Source organism: Ovis aries, chromosome 3 (assembly GCF_016772045.2).
Source record: "Ovis aries strain OAR_USU_Benz2616 breed Rambouillet chromosome 3, ARS-UI_Ramb_v3.0, whole genome shotgun sequence".
Taxonomy (NCBI): Eukaryota; Metazoa; Chordata; class Mammalia; order Artiodactyla; family Bovidae; genus Ovis; species Ovis aries.
The window spans coordinates 73,610,028-73,624,243 of NC_056056.1; the positions used below are offsets into that span (position 1 = coordinate 73,610,028).

Consider the following 14,216-nt stretch of genomic DNA (forward strand, 5'->3'; position numbering starts at 1 on the left):
CCCATCAGTCCCCTCCACATAGGCACACACAATTGAAAGTCACTGCTTAATGAGCTACAGGTTTTCTCTTGTTTTGGTTTTTAAACTGTTGGTATCTGAGATAGGTATTTAGGGCCTCAGAAACATTTTTTCTTTTTAAAGACAGGGTGCAGGGTGAGGGTAAGTATGGTTAGAGTACATGATAACCTAGCAAAAAAGCAGCTGCAGAAATAGAGGTGATTTAAGTGGGGAAATCAGCCTCATAGCAGCTTTATAAAGCCCATGAAAGGAGAGACGGCCCCTCATTGTTGTTGTTCAGTTGCTCAGTCTTGTCTGACTCTTTGCAACCCCATGGACTCCAGCACAGCAGGCTTCCCTGTCCTTCACTATCTCCTGGAGTTTGTTCAAACTCATGTCCATTGAGTCAGTGATGCCATCCAACTATCTCACCCTCTGTCTCCCACTTCTCTCACCGTCAATTTTTCCCAGATCGCAGTCTTTTCCAATGAGTTGGGTCTTCACCTCAGGTGGCCAAACAAAGTATTAGAGCTTCAGGATCAGTCCTTCTGATGAATAATCAGGGTTGATTTCTTTTAGGATTGACTGATTTGATCTTGCAGTCCAAGGGACTCTCAAGAGTCTTCTCCAGCACCACAATTCAAAAGCATCAATTCTTCAGCATTCAGCTGCCTGCCCATGAAGAAGACATAAGAGACAAAGGTTCAGTCTCTGGGTTGGGAAGATCCTCTGGAGAAGGACATGGCAACCCACTCCAGTATTCTTGCCTGGAGAGTCCCATGGATAGAGGAGCCTGGTGGCTATAGTCCAAAAGATCACAAAGAGTTGGACACAACTGAAGCGGCTCAGCATGTACACACTTCATCCTTCATCTAGTTTCCCAGAAGTTAACATCTTGCAGAACTATAGTATAATTATCAAAACTAAGAAATTAACATGGTACAGTACTATTAACTGCAAATGCTCATTAGAGGAGTCTTCCTAAAGGGACTCCAACTAGGTGCAGGGAATAGGTAAGATTTTACTAGTAGGGATAAGGGAAACAGAGAAAACAGGGGCTTGATCAGAGGCCTGCAGTTGAAACAAATAATGGTGACTAACACCCTTTCCATGTGCTGTAAAATACAAGATTCCTTCTCTGAATTTACAGAAGCTGGGTTTTCTGGACTCTCTCATGCTGATGAAAATATGTGTTGAAACTTGTCTAATAACTCAGTGAAGGGACAGATTCATTCCAAGCTCCCAGTGGAATATTGAGCACCAACATGAGACCTTTGAAGAGTAATGAATCATAACTATTGATGTGTTTGAGTAGTACAGGATCAGGCTGTGTGCAGGGAGACTTTTTTTTTAATGACCTATATACAGTCACCACTAAATAGAGTTTCCTGAAGCGTAATCTGAGTTTATCTACTTGTACCAAAGCTATAATTCTCTTAGAGACAGCTTCCTGAGACTTGGTAAGGGGAGAATGCCCTTCCTCCAATTAACTGGCGGTGCTGGATAGGCTCTGGGAATGATCCTCATTCTGATGACCGTTATCAGGTGTTCATTAAGTAAATGAAACCCAGGTCAGTTAGTTTGATCCCAGATGGCACCTGCCAATGCAGGAGACATAAGAGACACAGGTTTGATCCCTGAGATGGAAGGATTCTTGCTAATCCAGTATTCTTGCCTGGAGAATCCCATGGACAGAGGAGCCTGGCAGGCTATAGTCCATAGGGTTGCAAAGAGCTGGATGCGACTGAAGTGACTTAGCCCCCACACACAGGTCAGTTAGATTGATAGTGCTCAATACTGGTCTGGGAAAGTTCCAGATTAATTAATAAAACTCTTGGTACTGGTGTCCCCATCTCTGCTATCCACAGAATGAAATTTCATAAACATATTTACCCATATCTCCTTAACTAAAGCAAAAATAGACCACAAGGAATTATTCTGAAGTTTACCAATGTTCCTGATATATTAGTGCTTTCATAACTGTGTCTTGAACTTTCACAATACATTATTTCCAGTGAACTTTGTTGTGCAGTCTCATTGAATTCTTCCCTCCTGTTTGCTTATCTTATCTGATAGATTCAGTAGCTAACATGCAGACTGATTGATTTTTCCTGAATCGTGCCAAAATGGTGACAAAATTGGTGACTGACTTCTCACCCAATGCCTCTTATTTTATCCCAGTGTTCTTGATATGGGTAAGTTAACTAGAAGCCTAGGCTGAGAAGACATATTCCTTATGTAGAACACATTCCAAAATGTGAAACCTCAGAGCTCAGGAAATCTGAGTGCCAGGCTCCCATCAGCTCCACTTCTGACTAGTCAGCAGGACATTGTACTGAATGCACTGTAGCATTTACAAATTCTGCTCTTAAACAAATACTTGTATAAGTGGTATTCGTTCTTATCTTGAAATATATAGGCAACATGTGATTTAACCCCAATATTTCACTATTAAAGGTGACTTTTTTACAATGAGATTTATTTGTTCATTTATTGAAGTATTCACTATAATTCCCTGTGCTCGAGCTCAGCTGTCTGACTCTTTGCAACCCTGTGGACTGCAGCCCACCAGACTCCTCTGTCCATGGGATTTTCCCAGCAAGAATACTGGCCATTTCTTCTTCCAGGGGATCTTCCCAACCCAGGGATCAAACCTAAGTCTTCTGTGTCTCTTGCATTGCTGGTGGATTCTTTACTGCTGAGCCACTATGGATGTCCAATGCTCCCTGTGCTACACAGCAAATCCTTGTTACTAATCTGTCTTACGTATAGTAGTTTTATCTGTTAATCCCACATCCCAAATTTGTCCCTTTATCCCTAATGAAATTATTGAAAACTATTTTCTGGTTTAAAAGTCACCTGTGCACACCATTGCTCCCTTATTTATGCTGATTGATTTTTTTTTAAATTTTTGCTTTGAAGATAATCCTCACACTATTTAGTAACTTAGAAATCATTGTGCTTAGTTTTATGATATGTTCCCTTCGGCCATAGTCATATGGAATGAAGACCTGACTTACCAATCGACCTAGTGAATTAGCTCCCAACTGCCTTGGAAAGAATCCTCACACTGGAATAGACCAAACTCATATTACCTGGTTGTCTTGGAAGCATAGTTTTATGATTAGTTTGGTGAAGATAAATGAATGAGAGCACTCAAAAGAGATTTTTCCTTTAGTTTTTTTTCCTAACGTGAAGTTGATCTGCCTAAAACCAGTGTGGACAAAAGGGGGAAAAATGGTCATATTATTCTGGAAAGAGAAACAAAGAAGCAGCAAAGAATGCTATCAACATAAATCATTTCTGGGGGAAGAAAAGCCAGAATAAAGGTTATTCTAAAATAGCTTATAAGAAGGAAGATATAATCAACCTTTGTTTCTTGCTCTTTAATGAATAAAATTCCGAGGCATTAAATGTTAGATAAACCTTTCACTTTCATTAACATCTAGATTTGATCTTTTAGCTAATTAATCTTGGTAACTAGAGAGTAAATGTCCACAGTTCTAAGCATCAGAGTTGCAGCTTTGCCATGAAATGACATGAAGCATAAAGAAAAGAAAATCCAACATGTTTGAATCTAGAAAAGGGGCATTTGCTTTGAAGTGTTGGATTTGGTCCTTGTATTTGTTAAACTCTTTCTGTTTATCATTTTTTTTTAAGAGAAATTTGAAATTCTCAGATGGGTAAGGACCTCACCAATCTCCAACTGCAGACTCTAGACACTTCTGCAATAAAGCAATACAAGAGAGCTATCTATCCCATTCTAAAAGCACAGAGATTCTGTCAGGTTAGACAGTGATGATGGTGTCATTCTGTTTGTTGTCCTCTCCCTTCTGAGCGTGGCAGGAGATCTTATGGGCTGATATTGAAAGAAGTTCCAGTTCTTGGGAATAGTGAGAACTCATGTTGCATCCTCTTCCAGTAGTCATGTCTTCTTCAACTTTTTCTTGGGCATATCCCCTCAAAGACCATCATCATTAGGGTTTTATTTTTTAATGATGAGATAATTGGTAGGTTTGCCTGGTATTACTAGACTATATCCGGGTATTACTCATGTTACCAAACAATATTTAATTAAATGCTTCATTGAGAACTTTTTATAGAGGAATATGTTATATGTAGGGGCTTCCCTGGTGGCTCAGAGGTTAAAGCATCTGCCTGGAATGCGGGAGACCCAGGTTCGATCCCTGGGTTGGGAAGATCCCCTGAAGAAGGAAATGGCAACCCACTCCAGTACTCGTGCCTGGAGAATCCCATGGAGGGAGGAGCCTGGTAGGCTACAGTCCATGGGGTCGCAAAGAGTCGGACACGACTGAGTGACTTGACTTTACTTTACTTTTACTTTATGTTGTATGTATAAAGAGAGATATGAAACTTATTCTCTGTTTCTTTAGTGTCGTTTGCACATGCCACATTCTATCTGGTTACAATATCATCAACTTTCTCTCCTTTTCTTTCTGCACTATTTCTTTCCCATATTCTTTTTTTTTTTTTTTTTTAATCTTCTGTAGTCATCACCTTCTACGTGTTGGTCTGTATGTCTGCCTTACCCCTTTCTTTGCTGTTCTATAACTGCTCCTGCTTGACTCACATACCTGAACTTGCATGGAGGGCTTCATAATTTCTGTGGAATCCTGTAGTTGGTTACTGAATGTGCTTCTCTGCACATCTGAGAGGCACTATTTGTCTCCTCATGCTGCTGCTGCTGCTAAGTCGTGTCCGACTCTGTGCGACCCCACAGACGGCAGCCCACCAGGCCTCCCCGTCCCTGGGATTCTCCAGGCAAAAGCACTGGAGTGGGGTGCCATCTCCTCATACTAACACTTCAATACAGAAATCCTGTTATTCAAGAGGAAAAAGACTGACTTCAGCATGTCACCAAGAAAACCATCCCATTTAAAAACAAAACAGACTTTCTCACATTAGTATGCCATGTTTCTTCTCTTTAAAGCATTCTTTTGCTCCAGCAGAACAGCCATTTTTCAGACTTCCTCCTAGAGATTAGGATTTCTATTTTAACACATAAATACCCGACAGGTATGGATTATTTTTACAATGATATAATATTTATTGATTTTATTAGGAACAAACAAAAAATGCTCAGAGGAGGAAAGTGAAGTGTAACTATAATTCCAGCACTGTTAGATCTTGATTTGATGCCTCAGTCTTTCTATGTGTATAACATAAACCAAACATTTGAGATCATGTTGATCTTAACATATCAAAATATTAATATTTTTCTATTACACAAATATTTAAAAAATTAACTGCCTATTCTTTATTACTGATGTATTATTTTACTACTGTTGGATATTTCTGTTTTCTCCAAAGCTTTGCTTTTCTAAATAATTCTGCGGTAAAACTTTTGTGCAGAAAATGCTGTTTCTCTAGGCTGATTTCCTGGTGTGAGCTAATAGGATAAGGGGTATGAACATTTTCAGGCTCTTGATAAGTACCTCTTAATAGGTTATTGAAACTGATTGTACTTATTTGTCTGGTAGAGTCTTAGTGTTTTTCTTATCATTCTCTTCGAGCTCTTTCTAAATAAATGTGGTTCAGTACATTTAAATGATCATAATTTCTATACTGGCAGCCAGAGTGCCCTCTACTTTACTCTGAGCTTCCTTGTCACCCCTGTATTTGTGAGACGTAAAGTTGTATTGGGGGCAGGAGGAGAAGGGGACAACAGAGGATGAGATGGCTGGATGGCATCACTGACTCGATGGACGTGAGTCTGTGTGAACTCCGGGAGTTGGTGATGGACAGGGAGGCCTGGTGTGCTATGATTCATGGGGTCGCAAAGAATTGGACACGACTGAGCGACTGAACTGAACTGAACTGAACTGAAAGTTGTATGCTTATAATCTTATTTTAGGTGAAGCCATACCTAGAGAATAGGGGTGACAGATTCATGATGGATTATTTGGCCAGCCTCCCTTCTCTCATTGCTAAGGAGATAGACAATAACTAGAGAAAGATCCCTGTGGGGAGGAAAGAGATTGGAGCAAAAGAAAATGTGAAAAAAAATGCCTTGAGGGTTTTATACAGATACCCAGCTCCCAGTTCTGCTTACAGTTAAGTCTCTCCATAAAATTTAGCAAGAAAAATTAGGTTGACCTGTTCTTTCCTCAGTTTACTTTGGTAGCTCAGTAGTGTCCAACTCTTTGCGACCCCATGGACTGCAACATGCCAGGCCTCCCTGTCCATCACCAACTCAAAGAGTTTACCCAAACTCATGTCCATTGAGTCAGTAATGCCATCCAACCATCTCATCCTCTGTCGTTCCCTTCTCCTCCTGCCTTCAATCTTTCCCAGTATCAGGGTCTTTTCAAATGAGTCAGCTCTTCACATCAGGAGGCCAAAGTATTGGAGTTTCAGCTTCAACATCAGTCCTTCCAATGAATACTCAGGACTGATTTCCTTTAGGATGGACTGGTTGGACCTCCTTGCAGTTTAAGGGACTCTTAAGAGTCTTCTCCAACACCACACTTCAAAAGCATCAATTGTTCAGTGCTCAGCTTTCTTAATAGACCAACTCTCACATCCATACATGACTACTGGAAAAACCATAGATGGACCTTTGTTGGCAAAGTAATGTCTCTGCTTTTTAATATGCTGTCTAGGTTGGTCATAACTTTCCTTCCAAGGAGTAAGCATCTTTTAATTTCATGGCTGCAATCACCATCTGCAGTGATTTTGGAGCCTCAAAAAATAAAGTCTGCTACTTTTTCCACTGTTTCCCCATCTATTTGCCATGAAGTGATGGGACATGAATAGTACGAACAATATGTGCTTTCTTATCCCACCTCTATTCTGTTCCTTGCTGTTTCCCTAGATACCTCTTTTGTCACTTCTATCATGTCAAAAGTGACCTTGATTTCCATTTTATCCTGATTTTACTGCATAAAAATGTAGTATGTTAGAGTAAGGGCAGCCTCAATGCATGATTCTGCTCCCCTGCTAGTCTGGTCCTTTACATTTAGGAAAGCCCCACAAATCTTCACAGAGTGATTTGGCCTAAGATTTAAGAACAATTGAAATATTTCTATTGTTGTTTTTGTTAGCTTTTATGTAAGCTAACGAAAATAACTTGGCCCCATTTGAGTATATCTGATTTTCTTCAGGGGATTAAAAACATTCTTTTTTCCTCAGAGGAAACAAGAAGATCTTGCTTTTCTCCTGGTTTAAGGCCTGACATTTTATGGATCTTCATTGGATCTAGAATGCTAAATCTAGTTACAGTAGGCAATGACGATTAATCCTATCATGTTTGGCTCACAGACAATGGCCAGCGGGTTTTTACCATCTGAAGAGAAAAAGAAACAGTTCCTTAGGAAAGAGTTTGGTGCTTCAAAATGAAGCTCTCTGGCTTTGTGTTTGTGGTATATGGGATACAGAACGTTTGAACGTGCACTACAGACTTGTGTTCACAAACCGAATTTAAGAGAAAAGGGAGGATGTATTCACTACTTTATAGATGAAGTTAAGTGACTTTTAAGGATGACTGCAACTAAAAGTTATGGAGGTGAGATTTCTAGGCTAGCTTTATTTGGATTGTATCATACTATATAAAGTAAATAAGCTATAGCAAAGTTTATAGTCACCTAAAATATGACTGCAACATGACGTTATCTGGAAGGCTATGACTGGGAGACAAAAAAAAAAGCAAATCAGTCAAGGAGAGGATGAATGTGAATATGATTGTGAAGAAACAAGGAAAAGTTTTCTACCCATTTGAGAGTAGGTCGATTCCAGAAAGGTCATGGTTTATCTGCATCAGTGGGAGATACTAGTGAAAGTTACCTGGTGCAAGACAGGAAATGCTTTAGACAATCATAACGTAGACTGAACACTCACAGTCAAGATAGACAATGAAGATTTTTGAAGTGACTTGCCAAATGAGACCACTATTTTACAAATGTCTTGTGTTCAATTAATAGCTGACGTTTCAGTAGAAAATAAATTCCAGTTTCTATATAAAAACAACTTGACATTTTTCAGTAATACTTTTTAATGAGCATTGCTCTGAGCTATAATATAATGAAATTTGCTTAAAAGTAGAACAGGCTGGTAATACTTGGCAGAACTTAGAGGCATATGGTAGAACAGTTGTGATTCATTGGCGAAGGCTTTCAGTTTTTGGAAAGCTAGAGGCTTTCAGCATAGTGGACTGCATCTTGATATTCAGTCCCAGAAAGGAACCACAGCAAAACAATATGCTTAAATCACATTAGCCTGATATATATTTAAATCATTTTCCCTTTGAATTAATGGTTATAATTACAGGCTATGTTCATACTGCAAAGTGAAATAGACAATTGAGGAAATTTTCCTGGTAATTCATATTCTATACCATTTTGTAAGAAATATAGAAAATTGTGACTGTTTTGAGGGCAAGGAATTGATTGTTTGGGTTAAAAAAAAAAAGCGGCTGAGTCTCCTCACTCTGTGTTAGTAAGTGTAGCATAATGAATTTAGTTTCCTACAAATTTACTTTTTTTCACTATGGTAAGAATACTTACATGAGATTTACCCTTTTAGCAGATGTTTAAGTGTGCAAGATAACATTGTTAGCTAAACTTATTTTTAATAAATAATAAGAGAATATATGTATATGTAAGTTAAGCTAGGAGCATGCTATAATAGTAAAATCACTTAGAAGCAAGATTAATATCTAGTCAGAAGATCAGTGATCCCACAAGTAGGCCTGATTACCAAAACACCACATGGCATTTCCTTTATCTTTTTATAGAGAGAAGGCTAATTTTGTTTTTATACTTTAAGAAATCTCAAATGAACAGTGCATGAATCACCTATTTTCCTTTTATGGTATATTAATTCAATATGTTTATTAAAGCCATTTATTCTCTGGTAGTATTATTTTATTCTTCAATTAAACCAGTACATTAATGCCTTTAGGAATTCCCCCTAACCTCAACTTGTCATCATGAATTTATTGAAATGTAGCAAATGGTAAAATAATGAGCTGCCAAATGGCTTCCTTTTGATTTCACTAATTTATGTTTGTGGCTTGTCAGTCACACTCTATATACAGCTAGAAATTTGCAGCTGAGAAGAAATTCTCCCACTTAGGGATTACCTTGTCAGACTACATGGAACATGATATAATCATTTTATTCTTTTTATTCCCCTGCTTCATCAGTCTTTATGAAGTTTTCTGAAAACATGCTGTTTTTCCTACTTTAACCTTTTTGGGTACTTATTTCCTTCCCTTTTTGAGTAATCTCTTATAACAGCTTCAGGAGGGAGATAAGAAGAGTAGAGATAACTGGAAATGGTCATAATAATGCTGCTAATAATAACAGTCTATCATGTGAAACTAACTTGTAAGTGGGTGACGGAGCCCCTGGCATTTCACTACCAGGCTGGACTACAAACGAAGATGCACTGAGAGGGCTTAGTTATTTGTCTGCTGTCCTGACTCTGTCGTTTTCTTTTCTCCTTTTGTGTTGGCCTTAATGGAGGGCACCTCGCATCTCATTTGTTTTTGCTTCCCTGTTTAACATGCTCAGCACGTCTACTTCCCATTGCCATTTCCTCAAAACCTGTTCCTCTCCTGTAAAGATATATAAAATCATGAGAATTATACCATCTCAGGCTTATTTTATCCCTGCTTCTTATTTTTGTTCTACAAGCTTAGCCATCTTGAAAACCCTAATAGAATCTTTCTTTTTCCCCCCAAATATGAAAAGCAGAAGGGAGAAATTTTACATACTTTTCACCAAGTTCAAATAATATTAAACCTCTAAACTTCTGAAGCATATAAGTAAGTTATTATCAGGATTAAAAAATATGCTTTTTGGATATGCACTTTTTTTTCCCTCAGATGAAGTGTAATAAATAAACCATGTCAGATATAATAGGATTCAGTTGAATAGTATTTCTTCAAAGAGCAAGTAAAGATGGTTTTTAAATTAGAATTAAATGCATCTAATTAGCAGTTATTATATTACTTAATTTGGGGGCAGTTTTAAGGAACAGGCAGTCATTTACATCACATGTTTTTAAACAAATTGTAGAGGAATAGAAATCACTAAATTATTACCAATTCTTTCTAGTCTTTAAAAGATTTCTAAGTGTGGCAGTAGTCCCTGAATTTTCATTGCCTCCCTCTGGATCCTGGAATAAAACAAAATGGATGCCTTGGATAAACCTGCTATTTGTTCACTTTTATCATGGCGTTGTATTTAATAAGCCTTTAGTTGAATACACATAATGGGGAGAAATCTGTTCTGAAATTTAAATTAATGAAAGCTTTTCACAGTGGCTTCCAATAAAAAATTTAGGCTTCTTTTCAGAGCACGGGTAAGGATGGGAATTCTGATTAGTCACACAATGTAGACTGCTTCGTGATTCATCTCTGCAAATCAGCAGTTTGAAATCCTATAGTTAGCATTGGTTGCTCTCCAGTAAGATTTTATGAACATCAGCTTGTTATTTGGCAAAAAATGCAATGTCAATTGTCCAGACATCATTTTTTCTCAATGAGCACATGTTCATATGTTAAATAATCGTAGTACTAAATCAACTACATTATTATTTCCATTGGCAGAGGTTAATACCTTGTGAGGTATATTTACATCATCAGAAGGCTAAACTTTGTGAACCTTGGAGCAAAGGAATCATTATACAAATGGAGATGATAAATAAGCCAGAGAATGGGTGTTTCTTGAGGATTTGGGTGCCCTTTTACCTATTTTAGGAGAAGGAAATGGCAACCACTCCAATATTCTTGCCTGGAGAATTCCATGGATGGAGAAGCCTGGCAGGCTCCCTTCCATGGGGTCGCAACGAGTCAGAAACAACTGAGCAACGATGGCTCACTCACTCATTCACTTAGCTATTTTAATTTATATGAGTTTATGTTTTTGGCTTTCTTCATAAAATAATTCAATTGAGTTAAGACTAACAGAGCTAAAAGGGACTGTTTGTCTGATTCAACATTGTAACAACCTCTGCATAAACCAGTGCTTTAACAGCTTCTGTGCTCAGGGTAACTGTTCTGAAGTGGGAAAGTTGGTTCTGATTTCATTAGTAACTATTTCCTGTTTCTTACTGTTTGCTGGGCACCATGCTGGATGATACAGAGTATCTGTTGCTTCACCCCTCAGAACAGGTCTGATGGGCCTTCTCTTAATCATCCTGGAGAAGCAACACCTACAGAAAGTTTTGCTTAAGTGATTCATATTCTAAGTTCATCTTTCATCTGGAAAATGTCTCATTGTTCAATGATTATTTTTCCTCTGCTTTCTGGATAAGGATAAGAAGGCTGTTAGAAAGCTTTGGAGAGATTCTTCCACTCTCTAATACTGGAACCATCACTGAAACTGGGGAGCATGCGCACTTTTCCATACCTTTGTACAATCAAGGAGCACTGACCATGTGCTGTTTCAAGAGCCTGTACTTACAAAAGGGGGTATGTGAGCTGGACCCTATTCCTGCCCTGAGAATGGCAACCAGTGCATGTTTGCTGGCAAGAGTTTGTTATTTTCCATTCAAGCCAAAGTGACTTGCACCAACAGCTGGGTTTTCCTGCTATCACTTGGAAGTTTATTTCCCCCAGTATCTATTCAAGCCCTCCTTTGGGAGAAGATGAAATTCTTCTTAGACATTCTCCCTAGAGAATTCTTTCTTTAAGAGGGTGCACTTTGCTAACTCAGTCCCACTTTCAAGGGAAAACACAAATTTATTCATTCGCAACTGTGAATGTATATTATAGTGTTCAATGGGCTAAATATTCAAGTTTTGCTGTTGTTCAGTCGTCCAGTTGTGTCCAACTCTTTGTGGCCCCATGGACTGCAGCATGCCAGGCCTCCCTGTTCTTCACCATCTCCCAGAGTTTGCCGAAGTTAATGTTCATTGCATCGGTGATGCTGTCCAGTCATCTCAGCCTCTGATTCAAGTAATAAGTAAATATTCAAGTAGTAAGCTATTATTTATTTAAAGCAATGTAAGCAGTTCTTTAAATGTGACCAAACATGCTTGGAAAACAATAAATTCAATGAGATGGTTCCCTAGTATCCTTAATTCAATGGACATGAACCTTGGGTAAACTCCAGGAGATGGTGAGTGACAGGAAGGCTTGGTGTGCTGCAGTCCATGGGATTGCAAAGAGTCAGACACAACTTAGCAACTGAACAACATCAGCAACAAGGCTTTCCCAGGCCTAGCTTTGCACAAGTAAGAGACTCATCTCTCAGAACCTTCAGGTAGATCTCAGATGCCATGGTACCACTGCCATCTCCCACCTTTACCCTCTTCTTAAATCAGAATATTTTCTTTTGTCCTATTTTTTTCTCCAAATGTATTCTTATTATATAACCAGAAAGAGTAAATATAACAGAGAAAGGGCCAATCCCATAACATCATTCATGAGGGAGTATCTGTCCTCGACAATGCATTTTATATATTTTGCTTTAAGAAGCATAGTTGTTGAGTATGACATTGTGAAGATTTATTTCTCATTCCTTTTGAAGTTAAGTTAAAACTGCTTTTCTTGGTTACACATTTATTAAAGACAATCATTTATAGTTTATAAAGAATATTGCCCTTATATACACGACACTGTCCTGATAATGGTCCTTGAAAGCAGCTACTCGCACCCACTGGTGTCAACACCAGTATTCAATCTAGATTGGCTTCCTCTTGAAGTGTATCCAATAAGACCATAGAGCAAACACTTCAGGTCCCAGGGAAGATGATAAAATACCCATAAGTTTTCTGGATCCCTGGATTGATTGACACTAACAAGGGAACCAATTTTTGATGTTGGGAAAGAAATGTGTTCATCTCCAATGACGATTTCAAGCTTCTGCTACTGTACTTGGTTAGGAGGAGGCCAAAAAGCATCATCCTCTTTGGGAATGTCAGTGTCATCAGCTATTCCCTTCAGTTCCTCCATCACACTTTTATGTACATAAGCTTGTTTTCTGATCATGACATCATTTTTATAATCACTGCTATTGGCATATCTTGATTTCCATCAGGTCAAAACTTAGACTCTAGGAATTCAAAGCTAAACTTGCCGTTGTGACCCATCCAATAATGCAGACATAGGTCCCTCTCCATGTCTCTGAAAGTTGCTTTTAATTTCAAGGAAATCTACATTCACTTAGGCTAGCTAAATAGCACTTGTATAGCTACTTTGGTGGTGGTTTAGAAGAGCCACTTGCATAGGAATTTTGATAGTTGTGCTGGAATAAGGAAACATTAAAGCAAAGTTGGGAACACCAACTTTGCTCAGCCAAGCAGGAAAGGAATATTTTGGTTTGCCTGCCTTGCCTTCTTTTTTCTTTTTTCCTATGTTTCAACGTTTGGTGGCTACTTATGAGAAAAGAGCACTTCAATTTAAAGTGAAATTTTAGAGTTCTTAATTGATGGTAAGTAATTGAAACAAACAAAAATATATAGTTAAAATCTAAAGTAAAACTCTAGGGAAACCACCAAAAATTAAATAAATAAAAAATGATGACTGGTCAGAGAAGGGCCCTGAAGTTTATATGAGAAATTTGGCCTTAAAACACTGTAGACTTCTGTCATTGTCATCTGTCATCATCGTCATCATTATTATTTCAATTTGTATAAAAGTTGTTGACAGTAGAATATGAACTACAGTATCTTGTAAGATCTCCTGTCCCAGGGTGTGGCAGTATAGGTCACACTCCCCATATCTACTCGCATCTTAATTCTGCTTACTAACAAGATGGAGGAGACATGCTGGCAATGATTGTCAGTGATGTTAGAGTGAAATCTTTCATCTTAAAATATAATCTTAAGAGTATGCCTGAAAAGAAATGAAAAAAGCAAACTGGCTGTCTGAGGAGGCCTTACGAATAACTGTTAAAAGAAGGGAAGCGAAAAGCAAAGGGGAAAAGAAAAGATATACCCATTTAAATGCAGAGTTCCAAAGAATAGCAAGGAGAGATAAGAAAGCCTTCCTCAGCTATCAATGCAAAGAAATAGAGGAAGACAATAGAATGGGAAAGACTAGCAATCTCGTCAAGAGAATTAGAGATACCAAGGAAACAAGATGGGCTCAATAAAGGACAGAAATGGTAGGGACATAACAGAAGCAGAAAATATTAAGAAGAGGTGGCAAGAATACACAGAAGAACTGTACAAAAAAGATCTTCACAACCCAGATAGTTACGATGGTGTGATCACTCACCTAGAGCCAGACATTCTAGAATGTAGAGTTA

The 14,216-nt window shown here is 38.3% G+C and overlaps 1 protein-coding gene, 1 non-coding gene and 1 pseudogene across 29 annotated transcripts in view; 2 read left to right on the forward strand and 1 right to left on the reverse strand.

The window, feature by feature from the left end:
* NRXN1 (neurexin 1) overlaps window positions 1-14,216 on the forward strand; it is a 1,208,609-nt gene that overhangs the window by 307,848 nt on the left and 886,545 nt on the right. The window lies entirely within an intron of this gene.
* TRNAS-GGA (transfer RNA serine (anticodon GGA)) lies at window positions 4,125-4,196 on the forward strand. Its single transcript has one exon. It is a non-coding gene; the product is annotated as a tRNA-Ser (tRNA).
* Window positions 12,648-13,086, reverse strand: LOC121819053 (protein mago nashi homolog; annotated as a pseudogene).